This window comes from Oncorhynchus clarkii, chromosome 27 (assembly GCF_045791955.1).
Source record: "Oncorhynchus clarkii lewisi isolate Uvic-CL-2024 chromosome 27, UVic_Ocla_1.0, whole genome shotgun sequence".
Lineage (NCBI taxonomy): Eukaryota > Metazoa > Chordata > Actinopteri > Salmoniformes > Salmonidae > Oncorhynchus > Oncorhynchus clarkii.
In genome coordinates this window covers 18,172,655-18,191,321 of record NC_092173.1, presented here as the reverse complement: position 1 = coordinate 18,191,321, position 18,667 = coordinate 18,172,655, and positions in this window count along the sequence as shown.

The window sequence follows — 18,667 nt, the reverse complement described above, 5'->3', positions numbered from 1 at the left end:
CTTCTCATCCGCCTAATGGGTGGTTGAAGACTCGTCGCAGCTCGGCAGTGAAGGCTAATATGGAGTTGCAGGATGGTAGCTGCTGTTTCCACACCGCCGTTTCCCACATCAGGGCCTTCCCCAAGAATAGAAAGATTATATAGGTGATCATGGCCCGATTGGTGAGGAACGAGGAGGGCTGTAGCTCGAACACCAGAGAGAACTGGGTGAGGAAACCCTTGCATCCTCCCGGGTGGTCGTCAAACCACTCGGGCCTGGGATCTTGGGATTCCGGTGCAGGTTCCCTGGAGGAGCTACGGCGACACCTGTAGCACTGGGTGATGAGACTTGGGCATTTGTTCCACTTTGGTTGGGGTTGGACTGTGGTTGGACGGAGTCGGTAAGTGCCCAGAGGGTTTCTGATATCTGAAAGAGTTGTTTTTGCTGCCGCCCCAGCAGTGCTCCTTGATGTGTTACAACATTCTTGATCTGGGTGATCTCTGCTGGGTCCATGTTGTGAGCTGAAGCTTCTTGTGACAAGAGAGAGAGAGAAGAGACCAGACGAGGAATCAGTGGTTGAGGATAAACATAATACTTTACTGAGGGATGGTAACATATGGATCACAGTAACACTGGGAAAACAACAAACACTCAAAAACTCACGCAGGAGACAAACGCACACAGCACATAATTCAAGCTTCACAAAGGACAGCAGAAAACACAGCTCTTTTAACAGGGAAATCATAATGATTAAATAGGACACACCTGAGTGTCGTCAATGTCTCTAGGACGGTCTCTGCCGCCCTCTGGTGACAGGTGGAGCCATGCCAGGGTGACTCACTTTTACTTGAGAAATGTTCTATTAAGGTATCTTAATAGGTATCTATGATATCATAGTCGTGTCTAATATCTTGTTCTATGTTTGAGTGAAACAGAGGTCAAATCTGAAATGTCTCCCTACCCTATTCCCTAGCAATAAAGGGAATAGGCTGACATTTTGGACCCAGCCAGAACCTTGGATAGGCTTTTAGGCTGGCTGCAGTGAGCGACGTCACGCTACATGGCTGCTTACTGAAGTGGGAAAGGATAGGGTGTGTGTGTGAGAGTGTTAATATTATTTGCATGTGTGCACTCATGTATGCCCGAAAAGGAAGTATGGTTAATTGGGTCGTTGATTCAGTATGTTGGCCAATTAATATGATTTAATGTCAGCAGTGTGTCTGGAACTATGACAACCAGAATGTTTTCATCTGGCGCCCATCGCCAACACACCTATAATCCTCTGGGAGTGTGGTTTGACGCCATGCTCTGAATATTATCACCTGCCTAAGTAGTTCTTACACCACTCTGGGTGTCATTTTCCACATGCAAAACAGCAGTGACCTGTGTAAAAACTTCTAGTGTTGTTCCCAGCAGTGAACAGGGAACAAAGGTCTATGAATATGAAGTCGATTATCATGTGATGGTTATGTAGATGTTCCACAATCATCATGTATCAAGTGAGTTCTTTTCAGCTGTGGTGTCAACAGGGTGTGTGTGATATGTTATGGTGGGCCAATTGGGACATATTCCTAAGCAATCAATAGATGACAGGTTTTGTGGCTATCAATGTAAGGATCATCTCTGTCTGGACTTCACTTCAGCTCTCAACAAATCAATAAAGCCTCATTTACCAAACATTGATTTGCTGCAGCATGAATGACGATGAGTCATGTAATCATTATATGATTTTTATCCTTGTCTATTCTGTATCTATGATATCTTCCCCATCTCTCTCTCTAACCCCCCCCCCCCCCCCCCCTTCTCTCTCTGTCTCACACACACAGCCTCTTGATACTGTTTTACTTATTCCCTCAGAGGCTAGAGGGCTGAATTAATGAGCTATTTTTGGAAAGTTGAGCTTGCCAGCCAGCCAGCCATCTCTCCAAGACATTAGAGAGAACATCAGGCCATTTAGAACCGTTCGCGTGGCATTGGGTGATGGATTAAACTGGATATATAGCCCCTGTAAAAGAGGGAATTCAGAGTGAATATGATTAGAACAGAACAGGTCTACCTGTGTGATGACAGTCTCTTCTTCCTTTCATTTTCCATTTTATTTGTGCTAACTCTGGAGTTCATCACCAAAACACGTCATTTAATTAAGTTCATTCTGTTTCCCTTTTTCAATTTATTTTCCCAGACCATCACCTTTTCCTTGTGTGTTCACTGGCAGATAGAAACCTAATGAAAAAAAGCTCTATATTTGTCATTAAACTGGGATTCGTCTTGTGTGAATCAATGCTTTCCCCCTGTATGCTATGTGTACACAAATTAATTAGAAAAATTATTAGTGACACTATTCCCTTTCCCGTTAGTTTGGCAAATGTTATCCATCTTATTTCAGCGTCCAGTTTATCTTAATTTCACGCCAGGTTAGGCTGCTGCTAGACTCCAAGAATACAGCTGGCACTTTGACCACAAAAACAAGACCCAAAGAGTGTCTGTTTCCTGGACAACACAGTGTTTTTAAATCATTCATTAATGGTAGTGTGTGGATCAAGTGACATGCAGTCTTTGTACTATTTATTAGGACTTTAGTGTCTGGACCAACAGACCTGAGATCAAATACAATTTTTATTTGCTTTAGCCTGCCTGGAGTGGCAAAGGGGTGGCTTTTTCACTTTTGTGACCACTCTATTGGATCCATTGCTCCAGGCAAGCTAAATGAAGCCAAGTTTAAGTATTTGAAATGATTTCAAATAATATTTGAACCCTGGAAGCCAGTATATTTGAAGAAAACAGAGTAATAAAATGTGGCCTAGACCTTGTCATTATTCATAACATTCGTCAAATATCCTGACTGTTCTCACTGTTTATAAACAAGAGAGGATACATGGGACATTTTTGGGCTCGCTATCCTGACCTCAACCGAGGATTCGCTAGTCCAAATAAGGCTGTATTTCTTTCTTTTTCTGTCCTTTCACATTCTCTGTGTGTCCCTTTCTCTTATATCTGTTTCCTTCTATCTCTTCATCTCTCCCTTTCTGTCTCTATTTCTCTTAATCACTCTCCTTTTTTCACTGTCTCACTTTCTCTCCCTTTCTCCAGCCCTCGCCTTCCTTCCCTCCACACTGCCAGTTCTTGCCCTTGGGTGAGTCATATGAACATTGAGAGCAGCTCAATTCCAATTCCATTACCCGGTGTGTGTCTGCTAGCGTTCAGGGTGCTCTGTGCTCGATGTCACAATGGCCTCTGCTGATAATCTTGAATGTTCCTATGAAATTACTTACCTGTTAAATTAGTATTCTAATTACTATTTCTATGGTTCCAATCACATATTGACTCCTCTCCACATCATCATAGTCACAGAGATCCTGAAAAATAGACTAACAGGAACAAAACAACCAGAGATGCTTTCTGGTCTCATCATCACTATTATTCCTGATGATGCCATTGCTTGGCTGGTTGGCTGGCTCACGTCATTCTCATTATCCCCAATGTTCTTTCCTACAATGTTGCAATTAAAAAAACAAACCATAACATCATCAATTTGGTGCATTCTGAAAAATCTGAATTTCAAATCAAATCAAATCAAATTGTATTTGTCACATACACATGGTTAGCAGATGTTAATGCGAGTGTAGCGAAATGCTTGTGCTTCTAGTTCCGACAATGCAGTAATAACCAACAAGTAATCTAGCTAACAATTCCAAAACTACTACCTTATAGACACAAGTGTAAGGGGATAAAGAATATGTACATAAAGATATATGAATGAGTGATGGTACAGAGTGGCATAGGCAAGATACAGTAGATGGTATTGAGTACAGTATATACATATGAGATGAGTATTTAAACAAAGTGGCATAGTTAAAGTGGCTAATGATACATGTATTACATAAAGATGCAGTAGATGATATAGAGTACAGTATATACGTATACATATGAGATGAATAATGTAGGGTATGTAAACATTATATTAGGTAGCATTGTTTAAAAAGTGGCTAGTGATATATTTTACATTTCCCATCAATTCCCATTATTAAAGTGGCTGGAGTTGAGTCAGTGTGTTGGCAGCAGCCACTCAATGTTAGTGGTGGCTGTTTAATAGTCTGATAGCCTTGAGATAGAAGCTGTTTTTCAGTCTCTCTGTTCCAGCTTTGATGCACCTGTACTGACCTCGCCTTCTGGATGATAGCGGGGTGAACAGGCAGTGGCTCGGGTGGTTGTTGTCCTTGATCATCTTTATGGCCTTCCTGTGACATCGGGGGGTGTAGGTGTCCTGGAGGGCAGGTAGTTTGCCCCCGGTGATGCGTTGTGCAGACCTCACTACCCTCTGGAGAGCCTTGCGGTTGTGGGCGGAGCAGTTGCCGTACCAGGCGGTGATACAGCCCGACAGGATGCTCTCGATTGTGCATCTGTAGAAGTTTGTGAGTGCTTTTGGTGACAAGCCGAATTTCTTCAGCCTCCTGAGGTTGAAGAGGCGCTGCTGCGCCTTCTTCACGATGCTGTCTGTGTGGGTGGACCAATTCAGTTTGTCTGTGATGTGTACGCCGAGGAACTTAAAACTTACTACCCTCTCCACTACTGTTCAATCAATGTGGATAGGGGGGTGTTCCCTCTGCTGTTTCCTGAAGTCCACAATCATCTCCTTAGTTTTGTTGACGTTGAGTGTGAGGTTATTTTCCTGACACCACACTCCGAGGGCCCTCACCTTCTCCCTGTAGGCCGTCTCATCGTTGTTGGTAATCAAGCCTACCACTGTTGTGTCGTCCGCAAACTTGATGATTGAGTTGGAGGCGTGCGTGGCCACGCAGTTGTGGGTGAACAGGGAGTACAGGAGAGGGCTCAGAACGCACCCTTGTGAGGCCCCAGTGTTGAGGATCAGCGGGGTGGAGATGTTGTTGCCTACCCTCACCACCTGGGGGCGGCCCGTCAGGAAGTCCAGTACCCAGTTGCACAGGGCGGGGTCGAGACCCAGGGTCTCGAGCTTGATGACGAGCTTGGAGGGCACTATGGTGTTAAATGCTGAGCTGTAGTCGATGAACAGCATTCTCACATAGGTATTCCTCTTGTCCAGATGGGTTAGGGCAGTGTGCAGTGTGGTTGAGACTGCGTCGCCTGTGGACCTATTTGGGCGGTAAGCAAATTGGAGTGGGTCTAGGGTGTCAGGTAGGGTGGAGGTGATATGGTCCTTGACTAGTCTCTCAAAGCACTTCATGATGATGGAAGTGAGTGCTACGGGGCGGTAGTCGTTTAGCTCAGTTACCTTAGCTTTCTTGGGAACAGGAACAATGGTGGCCTTCTTGAAGCATGTGGGAACAACAGACTGGGATAGGGATTGATTGAATATGTCCGTAAACACACCAGCCAGCTGGTCTGCGCATGCTCTGAGGGCGCGGCTGGGGATGCCGTCTGGGCCTGCAGCGAGGGTTAACACGTTTAAATGTTTTCCTCACGTCGGCTGCAGTGAACGAGAGTCCGCATGTTTTGGTTGCGGGCCGTGTCAGTGGCACTGTATTGTCCTCAAAGCGGGCAAAAAAGTTATTTAGTCTGCCTGGGAGCAAGACATCCTGGTCCGTGACGGGGATGGTTTTCTTTTTGTAATCCGTGATTTCTGGTCCTTGCCTCTGATTTCTCAGTATATATTCAGTAGCTGGGGCTCAGTCTCAGTTGTTTAAGTAGCTAGGAACATTGTGAACCAGATAACCTGATCTTGATGAGCCTCATATTCCCATGCCAACCTAACATATATACCAGTGAAATGGAGTCTGACACAGCAGGGGTTGGTGGTGGGTGGCAGGCTGGCATTTAAAGGTAGACAAAGGCAGATGGATCGGCAGAGGTGTTGTGCTGATGGTGTACCATGGTGGGCAGCAGCGTTGTTCACATGTGGAGGTGTGTGACTGTGTGTGTGTGCGTGTTCAAGTTTGTGTGTGTGTCGGTCTTTATGTGTGCATGTCTGTGTATGAATTTGATAAACTTTAAAGTATAAACCAGTATGTAAATTGTTTTGGAGTCACGTTATCAGGGTTGCTGTGTTCCCACTACTTCAGGAGTGACAGCAGAACATACAACACACACAAACACACATACATACACCTGGGGGGCTCTTCTACAGACCTTTATTTATAGACCTTCTCGGTAGTCAGTCTTTACGATGACAGGAGAGCAGAGTGGTGGCAGAAAGCCAGAGAGATGGAGAGATTTGGTATCCGACTGGAAGCCCTGTGCCCATTGGAGAAGTTCAATCACCTCTGTGCAGGAACACTGTTGTTGTTGTTGTCTGGTCTTGGGACGTATAGGAACTGTCTGTGTGGACTTAAATTGAGACTGGCTGAAACTACACCAGATGATGTGTGTTGTGTTTGTGTGCGTGTGTCTACATCTTTCCATGGAGTCCACCCTTTATTGTTAAGTTAAACAAACCCCCGAATGAGAGCAGCTGTCTGAATGCATATAGTTCTGTATATTTATGTACCAGGTTCAACTGGGAGTCATATGATGCACCCTCATACTGTAGCAGTATTTCCTAGAGGGCAGAATCTGTGTGTGTGCGTGTGCATGCGTGTCTGTTTGTGATGTCCCAGGAAGTGGTGATCACTGAGGTAAGAAGCAGCACGAACCACCAGTGCGTCACACACACCGTGTTTAACCACCGTCAGACAGTCCCTATTCAGACCTTGGATGTTCTGTAAAACCATGTGTGAAAATGCTTTAGACAGGAGACATGATTCCTTTCCCATTTTCATGAACCTTTATTCATCTAGGTTATACTCACTGAGATCAAATGTTTTTGACACCCTGGGTTAACTCCTGCTCAGCATCGTTCTGTTTCTCCAGACATCACATTTTGAAGCTAATGTCTTGGATAGGGTTCAAACTTGAAGGGCTCTATTTAATCAGGTCTGCTTTAGCTGACATCTGCATAGCGGGTGTTTTGGTGGTGGAACTGCGTTGGAGCCGCTATGCGGGGTCTGCTATCCACGGTTAACGCTTGATCTGATTTGAGTCTAGGCTTATGTTTAGGCATTCATTCCGAATGGTTAAGTTAAGGGTTAAGGTTTGGGATAGGGTTCAAATAAAAAATAGTCTACCACTGGGATTTCTCTAGTGAAGCATGGCATAGTGGCGGATACAATGAGAGTGCTTAAACAGAAAAGTGCATTTAGGAGAGAGAAGCTATGTCTTTCCTCTTTAGCCTCAAGGTTCCGAGGCTCATTCTATCCATCCAGTTCAAACCAGGTTAAACAGGTTCAACGAAATACAGTTCCTGAGGAAACCTCATTATTTACTGAAAAAATAAGTTTCTGGGGAAATTTCAATGTTCAATTATTTTTGCTGTAAAAAATGGTGGCGATGGTCTTTTGTTGTTCTTTATAATGTTGTTATAATGATGTTATCTATGGCGTTGTGTGTCTGTAGAATGGGCTTGTGCAGGTCTATTCTTTCCAGAGGAGAGACTGTTAAGAGCACCAAGGATGCCTTTTTTCTCATACTTCCTGTCATTCACTGTTGTGATCCACTTTATTTTGAGAACTCACTAAAGCTCTTGGGGATAGATTTGTCTATCCCCTGGCTGGCGAAAGCAAGAAAGGAACAATGACAGCTCTAGATGCAAGGTTCACATAGTGTAGTTTGCACTCAGAAATAAGCCACTGAACTAGCATAGAGTACATGCTAGAGAGTGTCTATCATGTTGTAACAGGTTTTGTGCATACCCTCTATATACATAGCCTGACGCTTCTTACAACACGTCAGTATCAGCACGTAAGGATCATAGGTTCTTTCACTGACCCAGCCTCCATGGAAGAACCAAAGAACCTAGATGATCTCCAAGAGGTCAGAACACAACATATTTTGTAGCGGGACATATGAGAAGTAGGTAATTCCAATGATATGGGTAATACTCATATCCAGTGGCGATTTTAGCATGTAAATCTTGTTGGGGCAAAAAAAAAAAAAACTGGGATGCATGCCAGCAAAGCCACTACACAACACTACACTAAACAATACATTAATTGCACTATAACGGTGACAAACGGTTACCACAAACTGTTGGAGCCTACATAAAGCTGTCCCAACTTCTACACCTGGCTATCAGCGGAGCCTTGTCTGGCAGCGAACCAGTTCATTCAGACTCATTTACTGCCTTTAAAAAAACATAGCTGACATGGCTGACTTGCTTAAACAAATGTGTTTTCTAATGACAATTGAGATGTACAAACTATGTCATAAGGGGACAAGAAGCGGATAAGAGGCAATCCGAAATTTGGATTAAGACATTAATGAGCGAGCTAGGATGGATGTAGTCAATATACCTATTTGTTTAACACTTTTGAAATGTACAGTGACATAATTCAGAACATGGGCCATCTTACAGTGTTCTCCCTGTACACCAAGTCAGAACTGTAGTATAAATATAGGGGGCATACTGTATAAGCAGACAATGAAAGCTCTTACAATATTCGATTATTACATTTCTCTTAAACATCTTACAGGCTACATGTGCAACACCAAGTCAGAACTTTAGGCGAAATTAAGAGGGATAAATAGACCAAATTATTAGGGTGAGGCACATGGGCTACGAACATCTTACTAAACAACTTACATTTAGTATTACTTTCTTAGCTACAGTATACATTTCTCCCTGGCATATTACATCATGTATGCAGCAGCATACAATACATTTTTGGACTCACCTTGTTGTGCTGCGCTCATTTGAACAAGAAGATGGTGTGGCGGTCCTTCGTGGGAAAATTTTGTCATCAAAGTCTGGCATTCTCTGGATTTATGGTGCTTTAAAAACAACTGGGAACTCGGAAGAAAAACAAGGTCGAATCATGATGACATCATTGATCTTTAGGTCGTAGCTCTAGAAAGAGGCCGGATTTATAATTCCGAGTTGGATGACCGTTCAAAACGTATTTTCCCAGTCGGAGCTCATTTATTCCCGATTTCCCAGTTGTCTTGAACTCACTGAAGTCAAGTTTTCGCAATTCCGAGTTAACAGTTGTTTTGAGCGTGGCACAAATCATGTTTCAATGACAGCATGGGGTGAGGCGAAGGTCGAGAACCATGCGTTCTCCAAAACACAACCCTGCCAAGCCACACTGCTCCTTGACACACTGCTTGCTTAACCCGGAAGCCATCCGCACCAATGTGTTGGAGGAAACACCATACAACTGGCGACCGAAGTCAGCGTGCATGCTAACTTCGGTCGCCAGTACTCACCCGAGTACGTACGGGAGTTGCAGCGATGGGACAAGACTGTAACTAACAATTGGATATCACAAGATTGGGGAGAAAAAGGAGGTTAACAGTTATTTTTTTATAAAAAAAAACATATTATAAACTTTGAAGGTCCCCAAGAACACAGTAGCCTTCATCATTCTTAAATGGAGGAAGTTTGGAACCGCCAAGACTCTTCCTAGAGCTGGCAGCCCAGCTAAACTGAGCAATCAGGGGAGAGGGAGAAGGGCTTTGATCAGGGAGGTGACCAAGAGTCGCTAGAACAATGGAACAAGGAACAAGGACATCCCTGCACGATTGTACGTTACCTCATGGGTCTCCCGGTTGCGGTCGGCTGCGACACAACCTGGGATCAAATCCGGGTCTGTAGTGACGCCTCAAGTGCCTTAGACCACTGTGCCAGTTGGGAGGCTGGGAACCTTCAATGCTGCAGAAATTTTTTGGTACCCTTCACCAGATCTGTGCCTCGACGCAATCTTGTCTAGGAGCTCTACGAACAATTCCTTCGACCTCATGGCTTGGTTTTTGCTCTGACATGCATTGTCATCTGTGGGCCCTTATATAGACAGGTGTGTATATTGACAAATCATGTCCAATCAATTTAATTTACCACAGTTGGAATCCAATCAAGTTGTAGAAACATTTTCAAGGATGATCCTATTGACCTCCTATACACCTGAGCTCAATTTCGAGTCTCATAGCAAAGAGTCTGAATAATATGTAAATAAGGTATTTCTGTATTTTATATTTAATAAATATGCAAACATTTCTAAAAACCTGTTTTTGCTTTGCCATTGTGGGGTATTGTGTACAGATTGCTGATGAACATTTTTTTTTAAATCAATTTTATTATTAAGGCTGTAAAAGTCAAGGGGTCTGAATATACTTTCCGAAGGCACTGTAAATGCAGAGAAGGCCAAACAGAAAGAAGCAGAGAGAGGCTTCTTTCTGTAGGGCCATCTCTGTCTTTATTTGAAGAATCTTGTTTTCTTTTTTACTAAAATCTATTGATTTTGTGGGTCTCGTGAACAACAGATCTGGTTAAAATCTCAAGGTTGTTACCAAACCCACTGGGCAAAAACTGGTTGAATCAACGTGGTTTCCAGGTCATTTCAACAAAAACATCACGATGATGTCAGATCAATGTGGAAACTGATTGGATTTGCAAAAAGTCTCAATATAAGGGAATTTCATATTTTTTCACCCAACTTTTAACCAAAATTCAATGACATGGTGACATGTTTTGTTGATTTCATGTTGAATTCACATTAGTTGACAACTCTACCAAATGTAAATAAAAAAAAATGATGTTGAAATTATGTCTGTGCTCAATTGGAAGCTCAGATCACTTTGTTTTGGGGAGCATTTGAGGTTTTCAGCATGCTTGAAGAAATCTATTGGTACTGTGAAATGTACTCCAGCTATCTATAAAACAAAGTAGTTGTTTTCTAAAACAAAATCTCCATCTTAAAGTATTTTCACTCCAATCTATTGATGATAGAGCGGAGTGCAGTACGCAGGACCCTGGGATCCAAAAAATCTCTAACTCTTTTCATTCTCAGAAGAACTGAAGAACATCTCTAATCAACAGACTAGTCCACATCTCCAACTAACACATTCCAACTGTGAGTTCCTCTATGCTTGATTGGTAGGTAAAATATTATTTAAATGTTTTATTTTGCACACATGTACAACAGCGTATTTTTAGTTTGTGTGTATGTTTCTGAGAGAGAGAGTGAGTAAGAGTTTGTGTGTGTCCGAGCGTGTGTGTGTGGTTCATTCCTGCCATTACTCATCTCTCTAACCTGCTTGTTAATGCGTTGTTTCACACAGACGCTAGGCAATTACTCACTACACAAAGACCTGCCCCACCCCAAAGACCCAACCACAACCTTGTCGACAGCCAGTGTGCCTGAAAAGAAAGCTATCGGGCCTTTCACGTTGACTTTTTTATGTGCTATCTGTCTCTCTGCAGTGTACATACTGTATGTACAGGTAACTGTCAAAATAAAGGAAACACCAACATAAAGTGTCTTAATTGGTCCTTGGTCCACCACGAGCCAGAACAGCTTCAATGCACCTTGCCATAGATTCTACAAGTCTACTGTTGGCCAACTAATAGCCTAACCACCGATTAGGCAACATTATGGACTAAATGTTCAAATCTTATTGACAAATTGTTTTGCTGTGACAATATAGGTCAAATTAATATCCTACATACAGCGCATTCGGGAAAGTATTCAGACCCCTTGACTGAAATACCTTATTTACATAATTATTCAGATCCTTTGCTGTGAGACTCAAAATTGAGCTCAGGTGCACCTGTTTCCATTGATCATCCTTGAGATATTTCTACAACTTGACTGGAGTCCACTTGTAGTAAATTCAATTGATTGGACATGATTTGGAAAGGCACACACCTTTCTATATAAGGTCCCACAGTTGACAGTGCATGTCAGAGCAAAAACCAAGCCATGAGGTTCGATGGAATTGTCCGTAGAGCTCTGAGACAGGATTGTGTCAAGGCACAGATCTGGTGAAGGGTACCAAAAAATGTCTACATCATTGAAGGTCCCCAAGAACACAGTGGCCTCCATCATTCTTAAATGGAAGAAGTTTGGAACCACCAAGACTCTTCCTAGAGCTGTCTGCCCGACCAAACTGAGCAATCGGGGGAGAAGGACCTTTATTAGGGAGGTGAGCAAGAACCCGATGGTCACTCTGACAGAGCTCCCGACTTCCTCTGTGGAGATGGGAGAACCTTCCAGAGGAACAACCATCTCTGCAGCACTCCACCAATCTGGCCTTTATGGTAGAGTGGCCAGACAGAGGCCACTCCTCAGTAAAAGGCACGACAGGCCGTTTGGAGTTTACCAAAAGGCACCTAAGGGACTTAGACAATGAGAAACAAGATTCTCTAGTCTGATGAAACCAAGATTGAACTTTTTGTCCTGGAGGAAACCTGGCACAATCCGCACGGTGAAGCATGGTGGTGGCAGAATCATGCTGTGGGGATGTTATTCAGCGGCAGGGACTGGGAAGACTTGGCAGGATCAAGGGAAAGATGAACGGAGCCAAGTACAGAGGGATCCTTGATGAAAACCTGCTCTAGAGCGCTCAGAACCTCAGACTGGGGCGAAGGTTCACCTTCCAACAGGACAATGGCCCTAAGCACACAGCCAAGACAACGCAGGAGTGGCTTTGGGACAAGTCTCTGAATTTCCTTGAGTGGCCCAGCCAGAGCCTGGAATTGAACCCAATCGAACATCTCTGGAGAGACCTGAAAATACCAGTGTAGTGTCGTGGAAATTTCCTGTATTACCAAATCATGAGGGAGCAAACCACACACAAGTCAGAGTTATCATAAAGTCAATTTTTAATTATATGAGCTTCACCATAGCCCTGAGACTCTCAGATCAATTCAGTGTCTATAAATAAATTCTCTGAGAGTGCTTACAAAACAGTCCTTAGTATCATTTATAGCCAAGACACACCCATCAAAACTCACATGACGAATTACAGATCGTAGAACATTATATAAAGAAAGACTTTACTTCAGAGAGGAGAATCCCATAGCCAGACAGCATTGGCTATAAATTATCGTTCAGTTTGGTATCCTAAACGAAGCTCTTAACTCGTTCTTGGTAGCACTTAGAATCAAAAACATTACCTCATCCAATGGCATATATCAAATACAGTGGGGCAAAAAATTATTTAGTCAGCCACCAATTGTGCAAGTTCTCCCACTTAAAAAGATGAGAGAGGCCTGTAATTTTCATCATAGGTACACTTCAACTATGACAGACAAAATGAGGGAAGAAAATCCAGAAAATCACATTGTAGGATTTGTAATGAATTTATTTGCAAATTATGGTGGAAAATAAGTATTTGGTCACCTACAAACAAGCAAGATTTCTGGCTCTCACAGACCTGTAACTTCTTCTTTAAGAGGCTCCTCTTTCCTCCACTCGTTACCTGTATTAATGGCACCTGTTTGAACTTGTTATCAGTATGAAAGACACCTGTCCACAACCTCAAACAGTCACACTCCAAACTCCACTATGGCCAAGACCAAAGAGCTGTCAAAGGACACCAGAAACAAAATTGTAGACCTGCATCAGGCTGGGAAGACTGAATCTGCAATAGGTAAGCAGATTGGTTTGAAGAAATGAACTGTGGGAGCAATTATTAGGAAATGGAAGACATACAAGACCACTGATAATCTCCCTCGATCTGGGGCTCCACGCAAGATCTCACCTCGTAGGGTCAAAATGATCACAAGAACGGTGAGCAAAAATCCCAGAACCACACGGGGGGACCTAGTGAATGACCTGCTGAGTGCTGGGACCAACGTAACAAAACCTACCATCAGTAACACACTACGCCACCAGGGACTCAAATCCTGCAGTGCCAGACGTGTCCCCCTGCTTAAGCCAGTACATGTCCAGGCCCGTCTGAAGTTTGCTAGAGAGCATTTGAATGATCCAGAAGAAGATTGGGAGAATGTCATATGGTCAGATGAAACCAAAATATAACTTTTTGGTAAAAACTCAACTCGTCGTATTTGGAGGACAAAGAATGCTGAGTTGCATCCAAAGAACACCATACCTACTGTGAAGCATGTGGGTGGAAACATCATGCTTTGGGGCTGTTTTTCTGCAAAGGGACCAGGACGACTGATCCGTGTAAAGGAAAGAATGAATGGGGCCATGTATCATGAGATTTTGAGTGAAAACCTCCTTCCATCAGCAAGGGCATTGAAGATGAAACGTGGCTGGGTCTTTCAGCATGACAATGATCCCAAACACACCGCCCGGGTAACGAAGGAGTGGCTTCGTAAGAAGCATTTCAAGGTCTTGGAGTTGCCTAGCCAGTCTCCAGATCTCAACCCCATAGAAAATCGTTGGAGGGAGTTGAAAGTCTGTGTTGCCCAGCAACAGCCCCAAAACGTCACTGCTCTAGAGGAGATCTGCATGAAGGAATGGGCCAAAATACCAGCAACAGTGTGTGAAAACATTGTGAAAATGTTTGACCTCTGTCATTGCCAACAAAGGGTATATAACAAAGTATTGAGATAAACTTTTGTTATTGACCAAATACTTATTTTCCACCATGATTTGCAAATAAATAAATAAAAAATCCTACAATGTGATTTTCTGGATTTTTTTTCTCATTTTGTCTGTCATAGTTGAAGTGTACCTATGATGAACATCACAGGCCTCTCTCATCTTTTTAAGTGGGAGAACTTGCACAATTGGTGGCTGACTAAATACTTTTTTGCCCCACTGTACATCCCCTCCTGGACAAGCTTACAGAGAGACTTGACTGGCACACAGACATTGTGGAGCCACCTAGCTGGTTCCCCATTAATCACACCATCCCTTCACATGGTTTAGGAATTGTTTACAGACACATTCACAGATAAGACTAACCCGACCTCTCCCCTCTCTAGTCCCAAGTAACTTTTTTCCACATAAGTATACTTATGAAAATTAATAAAACATCTTATTCATAAATGTTACCTAAAGAATTCTGATTCTGCCACGACAGTAGCGACGCTCCCCATTTACCTTGACAGAGCTTGAGAGGATCTGCAGAGAAGAATGGGAGAAACTCCCCAAATAAAGGTGTGCCAAGCTTGTAGCGTCATACCCATAAATACTCTAGGATGTAATCGCTGCCAAAGGTGCTTCAACAAAGTACTGAATAAAGGGTCTGAATACGTATGTAAATGTGTTATCTAATCCATTTTAGAATAAGGCTGCAAAGTAACAAAATGTGGAAAAAGTCAAGGGGTCGGAATACTTTCCGAATGCACTGCATGTATAGTCTAAAGTGTATGTGTGTCTCTCTGTTGGGGAGAGAGAGAGCTTTAACAGAAGCTGGGTGCATGAGAAACAAAGTGCATCGTGGGAACATAGATTTTTGAGCATTGCCAGCTCTGGAACCTTCCATCTCCCATGGCAACCCTTCCCTTGGGTCCTCAGCACTGAGAGACCTGCTTCCCAGAGGTCATCATAGAAAAGTATAATATAAATAGAATAACCAGAACCAACAACAACAACAGGTTCTCAACTCAAGTCACTTTACATAGACCAAATGTATTTTGCTGAACAGTACTTCACTGCTGTTTCATGCTCATTTCCCACAGATTCATGATCTGACTGGCTAGTCTTTCCCCTCTGATTCTAGTTCTAGCTTTCAGCCCCCACCCCAACCCCCCTTTCCTCCGCCCCACCACACACAAACATGCACACTCCTCTCTCTCTCTCTCTCTCTCTCTCTCTCTCTCTCTCTCTCTCTCTCTCTCTCTCTCTCTCTCTCTCTCTCTCTCTCTCTCTCTCTCTCTCTCTCTCTCTCTCTCTATTGCTCTCTCTCTCTCTCTCTCTATTGCTCTCTCTCTCTCTCTCTATTGCTCTCTCTCTCTCTCTCTCTCTCTCTCTCTCTCTCTCTCTCTCTCTCTCTCTCTCTCTCTCTCTCTCTCTCTCTCTCTCTCTCTCTCTCTCTCTCTCTCTTTTGCCAGGGTTGCTCCATCTCTGTCACCACACAGCATCATAGTTTGATCCCCGTGGCCTTGCAGATAGGCAGGCCTCTCTCTGAGGAGTGTAGGGCCACAAGGTTGTGTTCTGTTTACCCTACATTCAACACACACACTTAGCACCCCGACAGTGCCAGAACACACACACATTCTCAGAACATTATGCCCTCAATGGTGACCCGCTTAGCTACATTGTCTGTAAGTGAGTGGTCAACCGAGAAGAATGTACACAAAGAGGGTCTGTGTGTGTGCATGTGCGTGTGTTAACAAAGCACCTAGCTTCATGTGTCTGTATGGATTTGGCAGAAGTACAGCATCTAAACATATGGGTGGGTGCTGTAAATGCTCCTCTGACAACAGTCGTCCATGATTAAGCCAACATTGTTATGGCTGCCTACACTGATATTATCCATAGGCTGATGTGCATCATGGTGGATATAAGCTGTCACAGAGCACTGATATCGATGAATTAAAGGGCCGAAATAAAACGTATCAGAAACTGTTACTCTACTCAAGATGTCTGACATTACCCTTGATCACATTACATACAATGTAATGGTTTGGTTTGTCTTTACCAGTCATGATCAGTTATGTAATTTATATAACAGTGTTATGACAAGACACTCCAGAGTTCCTAAAGAATACACCCCCTGTGGTAGTATATCCATAGGGGTCTCTCTCTCTAGAGATACTGTTTGAACAGTTAAGATCTACCCTCTCCCTAGTTGAAGATCGAATCTACTTCTAACACACCTCATTAATCTCTATTCAGATCACCCAGGAGCAGGGCGGGAGGTCCAACAACATCTTCATTACTCTCCCTCTCTTTTTTCCTGACTCTTTAACTCTGTCACTCTCGTTCTCTTCTTTCTCTAACTCCCTCCCCCTTTCTATCATTATCTTCTTACCTCTCTCTCGTCTCTCTTCTCCCTCCTCCCCTCTATCATTATCTTCTTACCTCACTGCACCAGGGCAAGGTGACCGGAAACATGACCGAATACAAACAGTGTAGCTATTCCCTCCGCAAGGCAATCAAACAAGCTAAGCGTCAGTATAGAGACAAAGTAGAATAGCAATTCAACAGGCTCAGACACGAGAGGTATGTGGCAGGGTCTACAGTCAATCACGGATTACAAAAAAAAAACATCCCCGTTGCGGACCAGGATGTCTTGCTCCCAGATAGACTAAATAACTTCTTTGCTCACTTTGAGGACAATACAGTGCCACTGACACGGCCCGCTACCAAAACCTGCGGGGCTGCAGGCCCAGACGTTATCCCTAGCCGCGTCCTCAGAGCATGCGCAGACCAGCTGGTTGGTGTGTTTACGGACATATTCAATCAATCCTTATCCCAGTCTGCTGTCCCCTCATGCTTCAAGAGGTCCACCATTGTTCCTGTTCCCAAGAAAGCTAAGGTAACTGAGCTAAACGACTACCGCCCCATAGCCCTCACTTCCGTCATCATGAAGTGCTTTGAGAGACAAGTCAAGGACCATACCTCCACCCTACCTGACACCCTAGACCCACTCCAATTTGCTTACCGCCCCAATAGGTTCACAGACGACGCAATCGCAACCACACTGCACACTGCCCTAACCCATCTGGACAAGAGGAATACCTACGCGAGAATGCTGTTCATCAACTACAGTTCAGCATTTAACATCATAGTACCCTCCACACTCGTCATCAAGCTCGAGACCCTGTGTCTCGACCCCGCCCTGTGCAACTGGGTACTGGACTTCCTGACGGGCCTCCCCCAGGTGGTGAGGGTAGGTAACAACATCTCCACCCCGCTGATCCTCAACACTGGGGCTCCACAAGGGTGTGTTCTGAGCTCTCTCCTGTACTCCCTGTTCGCCCACGACTGCGTGGCCATGCACGCCTCCAACTCAATCATCCAGTGTGTGGACGACGGCCTACAGGGAGGAGGTGAGGGCCCTCGGAGTGTGGTGTCAGGAAAATAACCTCACACTCAACGTCAACAAAACAAAGGAGATGATCGTGGACTTCAGGAAACAGCAGAGGGAGCACCCCCTTATCCACATCGACAGGACAGTAGTGGAGAGGGTAGTAAGTTTTAAGTTCCTTGGCGTACACATCACGGAAAAACTGAATTGGTACACCCACACAGATAGCGTTGTGAAGAAGGCGCAGCAGCGCCTCTTCATCCTCAGGAGGCTGAAGAAATTTGACTTTTCACCAAAAGCACTCACAAACTTCTACAGATGCACAATCGAGAGCATCCTGTCGGGCTGTATCACCGCCTGGTACGGCAACTGCTCCGCCCACAACCGTAAGGCTCTCCAGAGGGTAGTGAAGTCTGCACAACGCATCACCGGGGGCAAACTACCTGCCCTCCAGGACACCTACACCCCCCGATGTCACAGGAAGGCCATAAAGATGATCAAGGACAACAACCACCCGAGCCACTGCCTGTTCACCCCGCTATCATCCAGAAGGCGAGGTCAGTACAGGTGCATCAAAGCTGGGACCGAGAGACTTAGAAGCTATTTTTATCTCAAGGCCATCAGACTGTTAAACAGCCACCACTAACATTGAGTGGCTGCTGCCAACACACTGACTCAACTCCAGCCACTTTAATAATGGAAATTGATGTAAAAAATGTATCACTAGCCACTTTAAACAATGCCACTTAATATAATGTTTACATACCCTACATTACTCATCTCATATGTATATACTGTACCCGATACCATCTACTGCATCTTGCCTATGCCGTTCTGTACCATCACTCATTAATTTATCTTTATGTACATATTCTTCATCCTTTACACTTGTGTGTATAAGGTAGTAGTTGTGGAATTGTTAGGTTAGATTACTCGTTGGTTACTACTGCATTGTCGGAACTAGAAGCACAAGCATTTTGCTGAAAACTAATGGCACAGCATCCCTGCT